This window comes from Protopterus annectens, chromosome 3.part0 (assembly GCF_019279795.1).
Source record: "Protopterus annectens isolate FY-2018-M chromosome 3.part0, PAN1.0, whole genome shotgun sequence".
Classification (NCBI taxonomy): Eukaryota; Metazoa; Chordata; order Ceratodontiformes; family Protopteridae; genus Protopterus; species Protopterus annectens.
The window spans coordinates 1,505,932,649-1,505,953,691 of NC_056731.1; the positions used below are offsets into that span (position 1 = coordinate 1,505,932,649).

Sequence of the window (21,043 nt, forward strand, 5' to 3'; positions counted from 1 at the left end):
ATTCTTTGGTTGCAGTTTTGAATTGATTAGTTTGTGTAAGGGACCTGATTTCTAATGGCAGTTTATTCCATGCTATAGAATGATTATAGCTGTAGAGATTACATCCATATTTAGTTTTAGGCTTGTATATTTGTAATAGGTTTTGGTCAGAGCTCCGTAATGACCTGGTGGGGAGAGTATTGAGATATTAAAGTGGATAGGCTGGGACAGAATGATTTCTGGTGTAGAACTGAATGGATTATTTTTAGCTGGGAGAGAAGGAGTGAGTGTAGTAGTTCAGGCCAGTTTATGTATCTTAGTGAAATACAATGGTGAGATTTATAAGTTTGTTGGGCAGCAAATCTTGCAACCTTGTTATAGGTGGATTCTAATTTTGCTAAAAGGATGGAGTTGAGATTAGTGTGTATTTAACAGCTAAATAATGGACTGGGTAGCAGATATAAGTGAGAGAGGGTGATCCTTGCTTTATCTGTAAGAAACATTTTGTTTCAATAGAGAATGCCCAATTTTTGGTGCGTCTTTTTAATACAGTTATTTAAATGTAAGTCAAATTTAAGTTGGTCATCTATTGTTACTTCTAGTAGTTTTGTGTTGGTTTCAACATTGATGGATGTGTTATTAAGGTAGAGTACTGAAAAGGGTGATTTAAGGTGGGTGAGGTTTTTAGGAAGAAAGACAAGGAGTTTTGTTTTTTTAAGGTTAAGAATAAGCCGGTTGTCACAGAGCCAGGATTGTACTGAGTTAAAAGATGCTTGAGTGGCAGAGATAAGGTCAGCAGGAGAATCTGTGATGATGATAATGACTGTAGAATCATCTGGATATTGAATAAGGGAAGACAGAGGACAGGAGGTATGTAGAAGATTAGTGAATATATTAAAAATAATGGGCCAAGGATGGATCCTTGGGGAACACCCATTTTCACTGGTGGTGGGGGGGAGCAGAGAGCCATTTCACACATTGCAGTCAATCAGTGAGATAGCTGGTAAACCAGTTAATAGTACAGGTACAGATTTTGAGGTTAGACAGCAGCTTGGATAGTAGTAGAGGGTGTGAGACCATATCGAAGGCTTTGGAGAGGTCCAGGAATAGGCAAGAAAAATATTATTGTTGTCCCTGGCCTGTGAGATAGTGTTAGTGAAGGATATAAGGGCAGTTGAAGTGCTGTGCTTAAGGTGAAAGCCATGCTGGGTGGGTGTAAGCAAGGAATTCTGTAGTAGGTATTGCATGAGCTGCTTATGTATACATTTTTCTAATATTTTTGATAGTGGAGAGAGGATTGCGATAGGTATGAAGTTTGAAATGTCAGAGGAGTTACCTCCCTTGTGTATAGGAAAGGTATACAATTCTTTCCAGATAGAAGGGACTTTTGATTCAGAGACAGAGTGATTTATTAGGATAGATACAGGGATAGCAATGGACTCAGCAGCTACTTGCAGGACATAGGGAGGCAGATGGTCAGCTGAAGAGGAACAGGGTGTAAGTTTAGTGAGTAAGTATTTGATATAATTGGTAGGTACAGATTTAAGAGAAAATGAATGTGGAGTTGGAGGGGGTATATGTGAGTTATTTATGTTGGTTGTGGGGGAGAAGGAGTTTATCATTTTTGATATGGATTCAATAAAGTAGGTATTGAATACGGTAGCGTTCTCATTTCCCAAAAACAAATTTAAAAGTAACATAGAGAGAGGACAAAATCATAGTGTGTTCAGTCCTTTAGACATATGAGACAGAGATAAATCAGAAAGAGTGGCAGTGTATCTATGTGTGTGACTGTGGATACAAGTGTGTGTGTGTGTGTGTGTGTGTGTGTGTGTGTGTGTGTGTGTGTGTGTGTGTGTGTGTGTATGTATGTGCGTGTGTCTTTGTGTGTGTCTACTTGTGAATGTGTACACGCATGCGTGCGTGCGCGCGCGCGCGCGCGTGTGTGTGTGTGTGTGTGTGTGTGTGTGTGTGTGTGTGTGTGTGTGTGTGTACGTGCGTGTGTGTGAGTGTGTGTGTGTGTTTCTTAATAAGACAGAAATAGCAAAAGGCAAAAGTTCATGGCTTACCATAAAAGTATAAATAAAGTATAAGGAAGCAACTCAGATATATTATGATATACACAGAGTCCTTTTTAAATAGAACAATAGGTGACTTGAAATATTAGAAAAGTTTTTCCCTATCGTATCACTCAGAAAGCATATTCACTTTTAATGTAAGCCATCAACTTTGCCATCTAAGAGTTCAGACTCACTCTCTCACTCAAAGACACACACGCGCACACAGACACACACACACACACACACACACACACACACACACACACACACACACACACACACACACACACACACACACACACACACACACACACACACACATTCAGCTCCCTGTCTCTCTCTCTCTCTGTTTCTCTCTCTCTCTCCATTTCTCTCTCAGTTGTATGGTGCTTTTGCTATATAACCATTCAAGCTGCACAATCTTGTAGTCTCTTCTCTCATTCTAGAAACAACTGAACACTATGTCCAGTATCAGTAATTATGAATACCAAACAAAGGTCTCATTTTAGTCTGAAATCTCCATCAATTGTACTGTAAAATGTGTGCTGGTCAGGATAAATGTATCACATCACATATGGTTTCCAATGTTTTCTGTCAGCAGACCAGCACATCAGTTTGCCTTTTTTCTGTTTTTAATGACAAGGCATAAAAAAGATAACTCACAATCAGTTGCAGGGGAAACAGTTAAAGTGAACAAGATGGCAAAGTTGATGGCTTACATTAAATGTGAATATCCTTTCTGAGTGACATGATGGGGAAAAGTCTTCTAATATTTCAAGTCACCTATTGTTCCATTTAAAAGGGGTTGTGTGTATATTATATCTGAGTTGCTTCCTTATGCTTAGTTTTATTTATGTGTATTTATATTCCAAAGAGCATAGTGGCAACTGGTCCTTTTAAATGTGCCAGAAGGGTTAGATAGCACAGTGGTGGAAGGTAGCTTTAAGGAGATTGACTTAAAAATAAATAGGGATGCAGATTTGTGACTTTTGGTATAAAAAGAGTCCATTATAAGCTCTAACTGGAGAGATCTATACCAAATGGGAAGAAAAGGAGAGCATTCCAGGTGTAACCCTATGAGGAAAGTGACCTGGCATTTGAGAGGAGAAGACATCTGGACTTATTACCACTTCAGTAGAAGATGAAGCTCTATTGTTGTTTCCTGGTTGCTGGAACTGAAGCTGAAGTTAGTTGTTCACTGCTGCTGGAACTGGGGAAATAGCTACTCTGCTCTATAGGGGTCTCTGCATATACTGTTTTACTTTTGCCAGCTACTTTGCCAGTGCCCTGTAATACTGCGTCTATAGTAAATGCTTACATTCCTGAGTCAAAAAAAGATGGTCTAAAACCTGTTTTTGTTGTAAAAGTTATTTATGTTAGACTGCAGAGTGACTGAATGATAAGAATTGTATTTCTGACAAATACATACACACACACACACACACACACACACACACACACACACACACACACACAAACATGTGTGTGTGTGTATGTAAAACAAATCACAACAGATACTGCAGGGACACCAGTTCATTCATTTCATTCTATAGCTTTCTCTGTGTTATATAGAAGAACACTGAAGTCTAGATGTAATGCAGTTAGAATAAATCACATGATGAACAGCAGTCCAATAAGAAATTAGTATAATGATGTCATTGTACTCAAAAAAGTTGCAAGTAGTTGATTAGTTACCAATATTTACAGTGTGCTGTTGAAGGTCTAAAGTATCTCATATCATCACCATATGTCAAGGGTCATGAAAACTTCCATTAATCAAAGGCAGAACATCTTTCCGCCAGAGTCCATATAGGTCTTCTCACAGGAGTCCTAATGTCCTGCCAGTGCAAGGCAGAACTATTAACCCAAATCATGGTCACATACTGGCACCCTCCCCTTGTCATGTTCCTGTAGTGTAACCCCCTTCTTGCCACCAGGGGATATTTATTTTATTTTATTTATTTTGAATTTGTTAACTGGAGTAGAGCACTGATACCAGTGGGCCTATTTTAATCTCAGCCTGGGGTAATGTGACATTATATTAAGAATGAATTATAAAATGCAATATATACATATATTATGCACAAATTGGCTTGAAAGTGTAACAGCAATAGATAAATGACAGAAGAGTGACTGACAAAACACAATATATACATGCATCGTATATAAAGTGGAAATCAGAGTTGGTATGCTAAAAGAGTTGCAATCAAAAATAGAGTCAGAACAAGGAATGTAGAGGGAAGAAGGGACTGAAGGGGTTAAGTTATATGACCAGAGACAGCAGTTGCATTTTCCTAGAGCCCTGAAAAGTGCTTTTATTTCTGTTCAGAAATTTGGCATTTTCCTTGACACTATGTTTGCCATAAGTGCTCCCGATTCCATCTCCACTTCTGGTGGCATGCTGCACACCCAGATTCAGATATCAACCATTTGTCATTTTGTCCCTTATCACATGTGCAAATGATGATGAATATGATGTGGAGATCTCAAATGCACTGAGCGACTCAGACATGCACATCTCAGTGTAAGTTTTCATACATTATGTTTGGGTTGTGTGACCCTGCACTGCTGCTGAGCACCCATCGTGATCCCTTAAAGCTGGCCTAGATGCCACAACTTCCCTGCATTGCCACGTACTGTGCCCATTAATGGTTGGGTGGTGTGGTACAGCTGCAGTTCACCGTCTCTCACCCTTAGTGTTATCAGCATATGATGATGGTATACTTGCTGTGATATGGGTGGTTTTAGTGGGCTTGGTGGTTCCCTGGCTGGATGGCTAATGTGTCTGCTCTTTCTCTCATGAAAAGATGTCATATGGCTGTAATGGTCTCTTGCACTGAATGTCAAATTCATATGCAGAAAGCTTTTTTCCGTCTCACATGATAAATTGTTGCATCATTCAAATGTGTCTCTGCCGTCAGAACTGAGTCTGCCGAAACTTCTTTCATCATTTCATGGTACAAACATTTGATTTGTTTTTTTTTTTTTCTGATAAAACCCTAAAACAAACAGCATCTATTTCTTATTAAAACAATGACAGTCTGTAAACCAACCGTTCCATACTGGAGACTTCATAAAGGTGATGACTAAGAAATCATCATTAGTTCATATAATTCTTTACGTTATCTCAAACTGTCTCATATATCATCATGCTATTAGACATGAATAGTAAACTATTTTTAAAAGCAGCAAGTGGTAGCGAGTTGTTGCAACCTTCTAACTATCACTGTAATATCACTTCAACAGATATGTATTCTTAGAACATTAACTATGTCATCAGTCTGGGCTGGCTTTAGCAGCTGATGGGCATAATTTGGGACATTTGGTGTGCTCTCAAGTTATAAGCCTTTCATCAACCAACCCCACCCCTCCACCTTTGCCATACCACTCTCCAACACCCCTGCCCTACCCCTTCTCCCCCAGCCTACTTGACTGCTTTAGAATGTGGAAGGCTACATACCATTAATAGTCTTGTTCTAGTAATCACCAGGCTACAGCCTACCAAAGAAGCATCTTGCAGGAGTCTCAGCCAGATAGACAGAAATACAATATGACCAAGCAAAGCTGCCTTAGGTGAAATGGCAAAGGGTTCCATGTTAACCTCCCTGTTGCCCTCTGTTCCCATTCTGTGCACATTACCAGTGCATCCCAGTCTCCCTCATCATCTTCGGCTCCACACACCATCCAGATTGCTTTTTTTTTTCCTCTTCATATATTTTATCCTATTTTTCAGCTTTTTCAAGCAGCCTTTCAACACACACTAACTGGTCAACACTGCAAGATAATAACTGAGGAGTAAATCATTTAATTAAGCTGGGGATATGGGGGCTCTGGACCCCAGAAGTCTTAGTGTTATAGATGCGCTGAAGTCCATGTAGCTTTTTTCTCAACCTTTTGATTCTATGAAATCCAGACGAGAAATCATGAAACACGAAAATTCAGTTTTCTTTTCTTTTTTATTCTTTTTATTTTTATTTTTTCAGGGAAGAAATAAGTTGTGTCCAGTGCTTAATGTTCAAAGCTAACAAAACAGCAGTTCACATTAAACCGAGAAAGACAAATACTCACAATGATACATAAATCATATTTGGGAATAGTGCCAGCCTCAGCACCACCAACACCACCATCACCACCACCATCACCACCCCTTCACACACCCATAGAACAAATTGTGTGTATTCCTGTAGTGTTAAATAGGGAATAAAGCAAAGACAGAAATTAGTAAAAGTCATATTGCAAGTAGCTGCTGTCATGCAAACATACATGCAGTTTACTTAATATCTTACCCTCAAAAGTAAGCCACTTTCTTCACACCTCTTTGTTGTCAGATTGGGATGAAACTGAAAGAAAATAATATTATAAAATATTTCAAATAGTTGCTATTGGAAATGTGTCTATATATATATATATATATATATATATATATATATATATATATATTTATTTGCATTTGTTAACCGGGTTGGTCCAGCTGGGTAAGAATTACCCTTTTTCAGTGGAGACCCGAGGGGAAAAGCCCCAAACAGACATACAAATACATACGAATAGAGACAAATTAACAATATTACAGAGGAAAACAATATTATTACAGAGGAAAACAATATTATGAGTACAATATATATATATATATATATATATATATATATATATATATATATATATATATATAGGTTTACCGACATAATGCTGAATGCTAAATGGTTGAAACTGAATTGGTTGAACACACTACATTGAATGATCAAAATGTTGAAATAAAATTAGTCTAAACACACAATGTTGAAAGTATCAAATTTGCCCATTTCTCCACTGTAGTGTGATCTCGGAGTTGATATATTTGAGTAGGGGGTGTGTTGGGGGCACAGCCCCCCACATGGGGGGTGCAGGGGAGCATAGCCCCCCTGCAAAATAGTAGGGTTGATCTCATTGCTTTTTCAATTAAATGATTGCATACATTTTGATAATTCAATGTTTTGGGTTGAGATGTTATTTTTCAACCAAATGACTATTAGACATTATGAAATTCAACATTATGTTGGTAAACCACACACATATATATATATATATATATATATATATATATATATATATATATATATATATATATATATATATATATATATATATATATATATATATATATTTATATATATATATATATATATATTGCATGCCTCTTTACCTATATCCCCAAAATGCAGACACCTATGTGCACATCTGATGTCTAATTGTGAGGAAAGTGAAAAAAATAAGGATCACAGTAATGTATCAAAACAGTAAACTGCCCTTAGACATGCTTAGTGAACAACTGTCCACACATCTGAGGTTTATGAGTAAAGTTAAAGTAATGATGATCACACTGTTACCAGCATATAACTAAGCCTAAGTAACCTTATATGCATACATCTGTGGTTTGATTGTGAAGAAAAATTAAAGAAATAGTGACCACTCCATTCCAGCACTCCTTTAAATAAGATACAGTGACCTCTTCACACCTCTGAGCAAAGCCAGTTTAAGATTAGGTGGGTTTCAGGGTAGAGGGCACTGGTAAATTTGTGAGAAAAATCCACTTATATAGCCTAGAGTGTATGAATATCTGATTTAGAAAAAAGGAAGGGGCAAGTGTGGGTTTTTGTGGGACACCTTATTACATATTAGTTTTGGGAAAAAGTGAAGAACTCATTTTAATTTTGAATGTTTTGTTTTAAGAGAAAGTCATTGAACCATTTTGGGACATGTAGGCTGATTCCTATATGAATCAGGTGGTACAGTAGGATAGTGTAATCCACCACTTCAAAGACTCAGGTAAGGTTGATGAACTGGGCACCTGAAATATTACCTTCATTCATGTTGGTTAGCATGTCATCTGTTATTGCCCAGAATGGAGTCATGGTGTTGCTCCCTGACCAGAAAACATGTTATTTCTGGAAACAGGGTGATATTGTTGTAAGCAGCAGGTGAGCAGATGACACTGGAATTTTTTCAGAAGTTTATTAATAGTTTGTAGTATGGGGCCTACAGCTAGGTAATGATCAGATGGGGACCTAGGCAGGGTAATGGATCAGACCCCCCCCCACAGTGGCACCCTCAAAAAGTATACCCATAGTCATCCATTCCAGTGTCCCACTACTTGGCTATTTCTCCTCAGTTACCATAAGGTCTGTTCAAACCTGTCAGTGTGCAAAATATTTTCGTCTTTACTTTGATTAGATATATTTGAATTTAATTTAAAACTTTTATTTCAAATTTTATAGCACAAACACTAAACTGATAGCCATTTGCTAAACAAAACAATACAGTCTCACAATGAAAACAGAATTTGCATGGACAGTAAACTTCTCTGCCCTTGAAACCCCCATTCATTGAAATGACACTGAAAACCACATTAAAAAATGCATATGCCCAGTAGCAGACTAAGTTAACCTTTGTGCTGTTTTCAAACCATAGTCCACATGTACACATTTATAGGACCATACATGCATGAATCAGTTCTTTGATTCACCTTCCTGATTGTATACAATTATATTCCTTGTATAATATAGTGCCACTTGTTAGAGTGTGTTTTAAATTTGTAGTTTTGAACATTTTACCAGTAAGCAATGAAACAAAATGTAAGAACCAATAATGACTAAGCTACTTATTTCAGAACATTTCAACCATAAAATGCCACTCAGACATCTGTCATTACAACCCACCAATATCAGTCAATATGCACAATCTCTGCTGAAGTAAAAGCCATATGAATAATTCCACATTAAAGCGAACTGTAATTAATGAAGAGGCTGTTGCTGGTAAACAATTTTACATTTCAGTGTTTCATCTATAAATTCAGTGCCTGCTGCCCTTGAAGAATAAATTGCATAGGTTAAGTGAAAACAAGTCAGTAAGCTAGTAATATTTCAAAAGAGAATGTCTGGCAAACCAACAACAAATTCATAGTTAAGAGGAAATCCTCAGGAGTACCCCTCCTCATCAAAGGCACTGCAGTATCTACAATACATCGACCTGGTGTTGGAGTAGAACTCACAGCTTTCTACTCTAAAGGCATACATGCTACCAGGTATGCTACTAACACTGCTTACAAAATCCCTAGCACAAGCACTAACAGCCATTTGTTAAACAAAACAGTTGCGCATTGAAAATAGACTTTGTATGAGCAACAGTAAACTCTTAGAAAGTAACAGTTTCTTGAAAATGAACAAAACCTCTCATTCCTTCAAATGGTATTGAAACTATTATTCCTTGTAAATGGCCAAAGCTTATATTCCTTGAAAATGTACCCCATTGAAGGCAGTTGGTGAAGAGGATACAGAATCCTGTCTTCTATAAGCAAGGTATAGGGTTTGAGCCTGAGCAAGTTAATTAACCTGCCATCCTTAACTAGGGCATTTTATAAGACACACACACACACACACACACACACACACACACACACACACACACACACACACACACACACACACACACACACACACACGCACACACACGCACACACACACACACACACACACACACACACACACACACACACACGGGACCAGATGACATCCCTGGCTGTGTATTACATGAACTACAAAATGAACTGGCACCTCAACTAAGTGTCATGTCTCAGGCTTCGTGCCCAGTGAGTAGCGTACAGCTATAGATATCCCACTCCATAAGGGGGGATCCACTTTGGATCCTGGGAACTACCGCCCCATCAGTCTGACGAGCCTGATCTGCAAAGCCATGGAACGTATTATCATGTAACTTGTAAAGAAAAACATTGGCAACCTTCAAACATTGGGCCCCACCCAGTTTGGGTTTGTGAAGGGCTGGTCTTTTCTCCTGAACCTGATTGACTTCTTTGAATCAGTCTCCAGAGCCGTGGACAAAGGTAAGGCAGTCCACACAGCCTATCTGGACCTCGCCAAGCCCTTTGACACCATCCCTCACTCTGGAATCATAGATAGACTTACTAAGCTGGGCATTAATCCCTACATCACTCGATGGGTTGCCACCTGGCTTATTGACAGAACCCACACTGCAAAAGTAGCCAACTCCAAATCTACCTCCAGACAAGTGACAAGTGGAGTACCTCAGGGTTCAGTCTTGGGACTACTCTTGTTTGGCATCTACTTCTCTGAAGTACAGGCCAACACTAAGGGACTCTGGCTAACAAAGTTTGCAGATGACTGCAAACTGGGAACCATTACTGAATCCCCAAATGATGTGGATACTCTACAAAAGGGCCTTACAGAAACAGATGCTTGGTGCCAGAGCCATGGGCCCAAGCTTAATGCCAAGAAATGTATAGTTATCCCCTTTGGGAAAAAAGCATATACCCATGAATTACCACATAGGTGGCAGTACACTAAACACTGAAAGTGTGATAAGAGACTTAGCGACACAGGTAGACTAAAGACACACATACATGCATGCATAGATACAGAGAATATCCTTAAAGTAGAAATGTAATTTTTAATTGTTTATTGTATTTTTTAATTGTTTAAATGTCATGGCAGACCCCCACCCAGTGCTTTCCATGGTCGCAACAGTCAGGAAATCCTTCTATGTGGCACACCTAATCACTAAGGGCTTTTCATCAAGAAAAAAGGAGGTCATTGTCCCACTGTAATCATCTCTCATTAGACCCATTATAGAATACAACGTCCAGTTTGGTATGTACCTCTCAAGACATCTGCAACAACTGGAAAGGCCACAGAAATACCTCACTAAAAGAATCACAGGCCTAAAGCAGATGCCCTACACTGACCGCCTTAAAAAAATCCAGCCATACTCTGTCACATATCGTCTACTCAGAGGCAATATCTGCTTAACATACAAGGCAATGTCAAACCCAGAGCTGCTGAACATGCTACACTTAAAGAAATCCCAATCTCTCAGAGCCACACACTCCAGGGATCTAAACCTTGTCATCACAATAAACAAAACATGCTGGAGGGATAGGTTCCTGACCCAGAGACTCCCCAGACTCTGGAATAGACTGCCCATACATGTCAAGCAGAGCATCTCTTTGGCCCTCTTCAAAAGGAACTTTGATGATTGGATGGGAGATAGGAAATTCACTTCAGGGATCACCTCTTCAAAAGGAACTTTGATGATTGGATGGGAGATAGGAAATTCACTTCAGGGATCATGTCAGTTGTCCTGCTAGACAGGGGTCCAGAGAAGTAAATATTGTGGGAAGAAAAAGCCAGGGAATTGTTATGGCTAGGCTTGTATAGGCCCTAGGGCTGATAGCCTAGTACCAACCTATGAACGTATGCACACCTCTGTTCTTCAGGGAACCATAAGGAAAAACATCTCATACCATTCAGAAGTCTCTGTCCTGTTGTCCTAGCTGCCACAGCAAGTCGAAGAAGCCATTCCAAGTTTTCTGACAATTCCAAAATTTAAATCTGTCCATGCACAGAGCAACCTTAAAGTAGAAATGTGATTTCTGTCAGAAAAACGCAGCCTTGAAGTGGAAATGTAATTTCTGGCAGCAAGAAGTGCAGTGTTAAAGTAGAGTAACAGTATACAGCCATTTCCAACTTTTAAATCTGTGTGTGTGTGTGTGTGTTATACTAAAGACACGCACACATGCATGCATAGATACAGAGAATATCCTTAAAGCAGAAATGTAATTTTTAATTGTTTATTGTACTTTTTAATTGTTTAAATGTCATGGCAGACCCCCACCCAGTGGTCTCCTCCCCACCCAAGTGGTCCCTAGGCAAGTATCTAGGTGGACTAGTGCCTGATCCAGCTCTGATGGGGATCAGTCAAAAGTGTGAAGCAGAAGCTGGTTTAGCTTCTTTAGCAATTAGACTGACTAATGTTGATTTCCATACTGCATGCCTTGCATTATAAGTGAGACAAAGATTATAACTATGGAGCAGAGGAGTGATATATAAACATGGGTATAAATTATCAGAGTCTATACGATAGTCATGAGGGTTTTATTATGCAAGTGTTGAGGTCTAATGAGGTTTAATTTTAGTAAATAGATGCTTGGTAGGTTTTCAGTGGTGGGGACTATAAGAGGTGGTCAAAGGGGGTCAGTGTTGGTGGAAGGCTGATAAGGAAAGAAAGTGGCAAGATGTGGACTGCAAACTGAGCTATCTCAGGCTGCAGGATATATATTGTGCAGCCTTGTTTTACAACATCTTTTTAGTAAGATGTCAACTTCTTGAAAAAATTTTAGTAGCAAACACTTTTCTTCTTTCCTTAACATCTCTGGTATCAATCAGCCAATGAATACATTTATTTTCTCAGCCTTTCATATGATCCCATTACCCAGTCAGTTTTAAAACCTGGTGCCCTGCAGCAGAGTACAGAAGTCCCAGAACTCTGACAAACTCACCAATTTAGAGTGAGAATTAAATGTTACTTGAATGTAATACATTGTGCACCATTTTCTGAGGTCATCTGACAGTTTTGTACTATACTACCCCACTACCCATGGAGAGTGACTGCTGAGTAAGTGCACCTCATGCCTTTATCAACAAAGTCGGAGGAAGAAGAGGAGGAATATAGTATGGTGGAGCCACAGCAATTCCTTCAGTAAGAAGGCATCTGAACATTTATCTACTGTATATCTATGCTATTCATAGTTCCTGTATTGTCTTTCACAGCCCAAACTGTAAAATGGATGCTTTTCCTTCTCCCTTCTAACACAGACTGAGATGTCAGCAATTTAATTCTTCATATCAAGAGGATCAAGGAAGCTCGAAATTCAAAATGCAGTTCTGAAAAGCTGCAGGGTACAGGCCATCTTGTTTCCATTTCTGCCCAATAGAGTCAGGATCTGACAACATCAGAAATTGTCCCAGTAAATAGATGATTCAAAATAGTATGCAGCATTTGATAGAATTCAATCTCAAACCCTATATAAAAGTGAAATAGAAATCTATCAGTTCTTTTGCTTTTTTACTGGAAACAAATAAACTCTTCCAGCATAAGCAAGTTTACCTAAAATATATGTGTTTGATATGTACACCTTTTTATTATATAGTAAATTAAAAATTTTCCACCATGCCAATACTTTTTTATTTTTTACAGTTTCATGTTCACTTATTCAGCATGTGTTCATACTCCCCAAACATAAACTCTAATATACTAATTACATTACATTCCTATTACAATAAACTCCATTCTTCTTCTTTATTTCACTAAAACCTTTACTTTTTACTCTAGTCACTCTATAAACTTCTACTTTTAATACGTTAAATTACCCATCCTTTATTTTTTGATACAATAACCAAATCATCTGTGTAAGACCGGCTGGTATCTCCATTTCTTTTTCTGTCTTCCACCATACTTCATCCATTTCTGACATAAAAGTTTGAGTAATTGGATTCATTACTAGAACAAAAATAACATATATTTATGGGACATACTGCTTAACCCCTTCTCAGTCTGATCTGTTTTCCCATACATCCATTTACTAATACTTTCACCCAGGAATTATTATAACACATTTTTATAGTTTCTATTTTTATCTTATTCCATATGCTGCCATAATTTTTTTACATCACCTCATGACGTGTCTTATCAAATGCCTTTTCTATAGCATATGCAATCAATCTTTATTCTATCCAAATCATACTTATTTCCTTTACTATTCATGTTTCCTTTACTTCTCTCTCTCGCTCTCTTTTACACCAAGCACACCACTTCCTATTACTTCATTCATCACTTTTTGCATTATTTTTGTATTATTCTCATAAATATTTTATAATCAGTATGCTCTAACATTATCGGCTAACAATTTCATTTCATCTTTTTCCATATATATATATATATATATCTCCCTACTACATACTTCTTGCCATATCATTTTTATCTAACCATTTATTTAATACTTTACAGAAAATCACTTTTTTTTCCATCTCATTTCTCTTGTAATCTGTACTCTGACAAGGGGAACAAGTATTCTGTATCTGGTCCTCACCAACATGTCAAACAAATGCACTGCCGCAACTGTTGGACACTCATTAGTTAAAACTGACCACAAATCAGGCACCTTCGAGCTGGCACTAACACCAGAGCTCACAAAGGGTGAAATCAGACTAAAAACTTCACCAAAGCCAGCTATACCCTCCTAGGTAAAAGTATAAATTTAATCCAAGCCCCACCACAATCTGGAAGTGGTAACTTTGCCAAAGCTTACAGTAAAGCCTTGTACAGTCACTTGCAATATTATATAAACTCAGCCATACCAGAAAGAATCAAAGCCAGAGTCCCAAGTAAAAACAAGCTGCCAAAGTGGACAGCCAGCATCAACAAACTTTAAAATAAATGCAAAAAGTTGCTGTCCAAGAAAACAAAGACAAGGCCTTAACAATGGAAAAGCATCCTCATCAGCCTCAACAGCAAATAAGACAACTTGTCAAATCCTCCAAGAGCTCCTTTGAAAGAAACCTAGCAAGTACAGCCAAGGATAACCATAAGGCCTTTCACCGCTATGTATGTAGGCTAATGGGTAGGACCCAATCTTGTGCAGAACTAGTGGCCAATGGTATCACACACACAGACCACACAGAAATAACAAACTTGCTAGTGGATAGGTTTGATTTAAAATTCACTCCCTTATTCTCTTATAACGTACAACAAACCTTGCCCCAACCCCCCCCCCTCCCCACCTCCACCCTACATACTTGGACAGCAGGTCCTCAAAGCCTTATCCAAGTCAGAAAATAGTCTCTATGGACCAGACAATATCCCAGGCTGTCTTCTAAGCAGGCTAAAACATGAATTAGCATCACCACTAAGTATCCTTTTCAATTATAACCTAACCAGCAGCTCACTTTAAAAAGAATTGAGTCAAATTGTGCAAATTGCAGCTCACTTTAAAAAGAACTGCATGAAATCACTGTAAATTTGTATTCTTTAAGCCTGCATACCCACAGACACTGGAAATCATTGTAGCTTGGTATAGCCCCGCTCTGCTCACCCTCGCTTTGCTTGGGCTCATTCCGCACCCCACCCTGCCCCTAAATACCACCTGCCCCATTGGTGCTAAGTTTAAGCCCAATAAACCACTCCCCCCTCCTACAACCTATCACAGATAACCCACACTTCAATACACAACCCCCCATACACCACCCCTTCCTGCCAACAATCCTCTTAATTCTCCACCCACATTCCTTACCAAGTACCACTACTATCAAGATGAGAGCAATTATGTTCCTCTCATTTATATTGCCTGGGCTATATCTCCTCACCATCTATGAAAACTAGCCCCACCTTGACTTTCACCACCACATATCTCATACCATCTCTGCTCCCACCTTGAGTGAATTAGAACAACCCCTAGATCACTACAAACCTATCCTCTACACTTTTAACAACCAGCAACTAACTAGACCATGGTCTATCTACCCCAAATCTAGATATTATCATAAAATAATAAGTAAAGTGCTGAAACTAATAATCACTGTACAATTTACTCTGATGAGGGATGGAGAGATCCACCTTAACCCTAGACCCACCCTTCCCACAAGCTCCCAACCCACTACCACCTTCAACATGTGGTCAAATTCAAGATCAACTAACTCTCTCCTGACCTGTCACCAAAACATCAGGAGTATTAACAACAAGGTCCATAATCTTCATGCCATTTTAGCTACCTACTCACCTGATGTGCTATGTCTTACAGAAACCTGACTAAAACCAGGAACTAAAAATGATAAGGTTATCCCACCAGGGTAACCCATACTTAGACTAGACCGTAACACCTGGAAAGGTGGAGGAGTAGCAGTTCTGTTTAAAAACACAACAGATGTCACAATAGCCTTACAATAACCCCCGTTGTTCAATAATGCAGAAGCCCTAGTTAGTAAACTACAGCTTTACAAAAGTAAATCTGTATTCATTGCCTGCATTTATATCCCCCCAGGCAACAATGCAAATACCCTAGAAGACTTCCTCCAATGGCTTTCCAACACATACCTCCATGAAACTATGGTGTTAGGAGATGTTAATATTGACTGAAACAATTGTTCCTCTGAATCTCCCACCACCCATATAAACCTTCACGGTTACACCCAACTTATATCCTCCCCCACCAGAATAAATAAATCCAACTACAAAGGCAGTATCCTGGACTGGATTCTTATCAACAGTCACCCAGACCTCTATAACACGGGTACCCTCCCAGATGATATAAGTGACCACCTACTCACTTACATCATTAAGCAAAAAGTAGATAACCACCTCCAAGTTCTATATAAATCTATCAGAAACAACAAGAACTTTAACTCCACTGACTTTCAGAATTAACTCAGAGCATGCAATTGGGCCATACTTAAAGAATGTCCACGAGATGATGCTGTAGCCTACTTTAATTCTAAATTCCTCTCCATTCTAGATTCCCACGCTCCTATCCGCACTCTCAGAGCCATAACTAAGACTGCCTCCTGGCTCTCTAAAGTAACCAAAACCAAAATCATAGCAAGAAATAAAGCATGGGAAAAATGGCACACCTCCAAAGACCTACTTGACCATAATAAATTCTGACAGCTAAGGAATGACACCAAGAAAGCCACACTATTAGACAAAAAAAACTTCTATCAACACCTTCAGCAAAAACAACAGAACAAACCTCAAAACTTTTGGGCAGGCATAAACAAACTGGTCCGCCCTGGTCAAACCTCCACCCCCTCCCCCTCAACTTGCAACCTTAAATCTCCAGCGGAAACTGCTAACATTATTAACAATTTTTTTACCAAAACCTTCCAATCACTAACTACCCAACTACCCCCACCAGCTTCTTTCAAAACTCCTCCACCACGACTACCACACTTCTTTTTGCCTTCCAACCTGTATCTACATCCACAATCCAATCTCTAATTAACAAACTAAAGCTCACTACCCTGGCAGCTGATCTCCTCCCACCAGAATATTTACGAAAAGGAGCAGATGTCTTGGTCATAATAAACTGCACCTTGACTGAAGCCACTATCCCCTCTTTCTGGAAGGTTTCCCATGTCATTCCCCTTCATAAAGGAGGGAATTCCTTAGATCTCTCAAACTTCTGACCAATAGCCATACTATCACCATTGGACAAAATTATGGAAAAGTGCATCCACAACCAATTAATGCACTATCTCACCCAAAATAAACTACTGGACAACTCTCAGCATGGTTTTAGGCCACACCACAGCACCATATCAGCCTTCCTATCCTTCTCTAACTCTATCAACATCAACCGAAACAATAACAAACTTACATCTGCTCTCTTCCTAGATCTCTCTAAGGCCTTTGATATGGTCAATCACCAACTGCTTCTCTGTACCCTGAAGGAACTGTCACTGAATAGTGGATCTATTAAATGGTTCCAATCTTAGCTTTCTGATAGACAACAAGTAGTTTTATGGCATAATATCCTATCCACACATCTACCCATTACTCTAGGAATCCCCAAGGCTCCATACTAGGACCACTACTCTTCTCAGTCTTTATCAATGACCTATCCACCATCACTCCCAAGGCCACCTGCATCCAGTACTTGGACGACTCTATTTTAATATGTACTGCCTCCTCCTTAACTGAGCTTATGACCCTAACCCAGAAATACTTTCAATGATGTAGAAAAATGGTTCGCAAACTGTCAGCTTCTATTAAACTCCAACAAAACTAAACTGCTCATCTTTTCCCCCACCTGCAAATCCTTCTCACCATTCTTTACTATAAGTTCCAGCAATGGCACAATTATATCCCCAGATACTCACAGAAAACTCCTGGGCATCACAGTCGATAACACCCTAAAATATGATATCCATGTCAACCAAACCAGCAAATCTGTCAACAAAAAACTGGCCTCCATATACAGGATCAAACCCTTCCTCACTCCTTTTGCAAGAACCACTATCGCTTGGTCCCACCTTCTTTCTACCCTACTCTATGCCTTCCCCCTCATCACTAACCTGAACCAAGCCACACTTACCAAACTTGCTAGTTGTTTCAACCATATTGCTAGACTTGCTACAGGTGCTACCTCTAGGACCCACCATTGTATCAACCTAACTTAACTAGGATGGCTGGACTGGCCCAGTCTTCTCCGATACAACCAACTTGTAATAACTCACAAAATACTATATCAACCCAAAAAAACACCAGCAGTAAATAAGATCTTCAAACCATACAGCAACCTGAGGTCACTACACTCTGCTGACAAAATGCTGGTACAAACAACTAACAGCATAAATGTGCCTGGGGACTCTCTATTCACCAACTCAGTAGGCAAAACTTGGAATATGCTTACTGCTTAACATACTCACCAATCCTCCTTAACCCAGGTAAAAAAAGCCTCAAACCACACTTCCAACAGCATTGGCAATGTCCCTGCTTAAACCCCGACTAATCACCACCCGCTGTTCCTGCAAACTCTCCCTAAGCATTTCAATCATATACTCTAATAAGTGTATGAATTCTTGCTTGGACTTAGCCCATAACTGCGTATATTATTGTCTGAAACTGAAGCCGCATGATTTTGATGTTGTTTACTATGCTTTATCTAAGTTTGTAACCTTACTGAAAACTGCATATTATGCTTATCTCTAAATGTTTCTATTGTTCCTAATGTATTTGTACTCTGCTTTCTGGAGCTTTTCTCCCTGGGCCTCTGCTGAAAATGGACATATATCCAGTCAGACTTTCCCGGTAAACAAATGCGAAATAAATGTAAAATAAATAAAATAAACCACAGGCTTTGTCCCTGTGGAACGGAGAACGGCAACAGGTATTCCTCTTCACAAAAGTGGCATAGCAACAGACCTGGGGAATTACAGTCCCATAAGCTTGACCAGCCTCATCTGTAAGGCCATGGAAGATATCATTATGAACCTCATAAATAAAGACATCAGTCACCTCCAAACCCTGGATCCTACCCAGTTCAGCTTCATGAAGGGCAGATTCTCCTGCTACATCTAGTGGATTTATTTGAAAATGTAACCAAGGCCACTGACAAGGGCAAATCTGTGCACACAGTATACCTCAACCTAGCAAAGGGGTTCAACACAATCCCACATTCAGACATTACCAATAAAATTCTCAAACTGAATGTAAACCCCTTTGTTGTAAGATGGGTTGCCAACTGTCTCACAAACTGGACACATACTATCAAAGTGGGTGAGTGCACATCAATCAGCAGACCTGTTACCAGTGGGGTGCCACAGAGGTCAGTCCTGGGCCCCCTACTGTTTGCTATATACTTCTCAAAAGTTCAGGTCAAAAGTAGGGGGTTATGGCTGACCAAGTTTGCAGACGACCGCAAATGAGGTGCAATCACTGAATAACCAAATGATGTCAGTATACTACATGAGGGTCTCACTCAGGCCAGTCACTGGTATATTAGTCATGGTCTCAGACTGAATGCAAAGAAATGCATCATCATTCTTTTGGCACAAACAATGTCCCCTCACAATCAGCAACAATACCCTAAGTACCCATGAAGTGGTAAGGGACCTGGGATCATATGTTGACTGTGACCTTAACTTTGACCACCATGTGAATACTGTAGTAAGGAGAGTTTTCTATGTAGCACACTTGATTAGTAAAGGCATCACCTCAAGAGTAAAAGAAGTTATAACTCCCCTATAATTGGTACTTATCCAGCTCATAATTGAGTATAATGCCCCATTTAGCATGTACAATACTAAGCACCTGCAGCAATTAGAGAGACCTCAGAGGTTTCTAACAAAGAAGATCAATGAGCAACAATATTTGCCTTACACACTTACACAGACTGACTAAAATCCCTGTTACTATACTCCATATCATATAGACTTCCTAGGGAAGACAGATGCCTGGGCTATAGAGCAACTAAGACCCAAACCTAATGAACTTGTTGCATATCTGTAAATTAAACAGGACTAGGGCTACCCATTCCAGGGGTCTAAATATGGCCTGCAACTTAAATGGGACATGTTGGAGGGACAGATTTATCTCCCAGAGACTGCCACATCTTTGGAACAGACTACCAATTCATGTGAAACAGAGCACCTCTATGACACTGTTCAAGAAGAACCTGGCTGAGTGGATGGGGCACCATAAATTCATACTGGGATAGAGCCCCCAACCCTCCTGGACATAGGCAGTCATCACTAAATCTAACAAAGAAGAACAAAATAGAGGTAAATTTGTCCTTGAGACAATTGCAAATCTAAGCAAAAACAAAACAACAACCAAGAAATGCCAGAACTTAATTTAATAAAACGCAAATAGCACAAATGAGCAAAGCTTTTGGGCTAACCCTTCTTCAGTGCAACATATAAAATTAACAATTTCATTCCACTTATATAGCTGTTTAAAATCACATGACATAAACCTTCTCACATGATGTTTGTATCATGTGATATCTCAACCACAATAAGATTATTAAAATACATTAAAACATATCTGTCCCTCATTATTTATACTGCATCTGCTTTTTTATCAAAATTGGTTTCAAACTAATAGCAGCATTGATCCCTGGATATTTTTCTGCAGCAAGCCTAACTATCCATTCATACTCCCTTGTTTCAACAATACTATTTGTATTACTCCCTCTAGAACTTTTAGATGTAAATAGTAAAAAATCATTAATTAGTAAATTATTCATTTTAATTGCATCCCATTCTTTTTTTATATTTTTCAAATATGTTTATTACCAACGTGTTCGCTTTTCCACTTATTCATCTTAAAACCTTGCATAAATGTAAAAGTGCTCCATACACTATCGAGTTGAATAAGCCAAAACCCCCATTTATTTTTTCCCAATGTACAAAACTCCACTTTTGACTGGATTTAAGCTGGATCCCCAGAAAAAACTGAAAAATAGTTTCAGTAAACTGTTTCTCCATATCTCTTGGGAGAATACATATACACTAGCAAAGCATGATATTTTCCCCATTGATATTGTATTTATTAAATGTGCTTTTTTGTTTAATGACAATCTATAGCTACTCCACATAATCTTAAGCCCTTTTAGATCCCTCATTATTTTCTCACATTGCTCCTTTATTTTGTCATATTCTTCA

At 38.9% G+C, this 21,043-nt stretch overlaps 1 protein-coding gene across 1 annotated transcript in view; it reads left to right on the top strand.

The window, feature by feature from the left end:
* Positions 1–21,043, top strand: part of RP1 (RP1 axonemal microtubule associated) — a 652,673-nt gene that overhangs the window by 584,976 nt on the left and 46,654 nt on the right. The gene's annotated exons all lie outside the window — the stretch shown is intronic.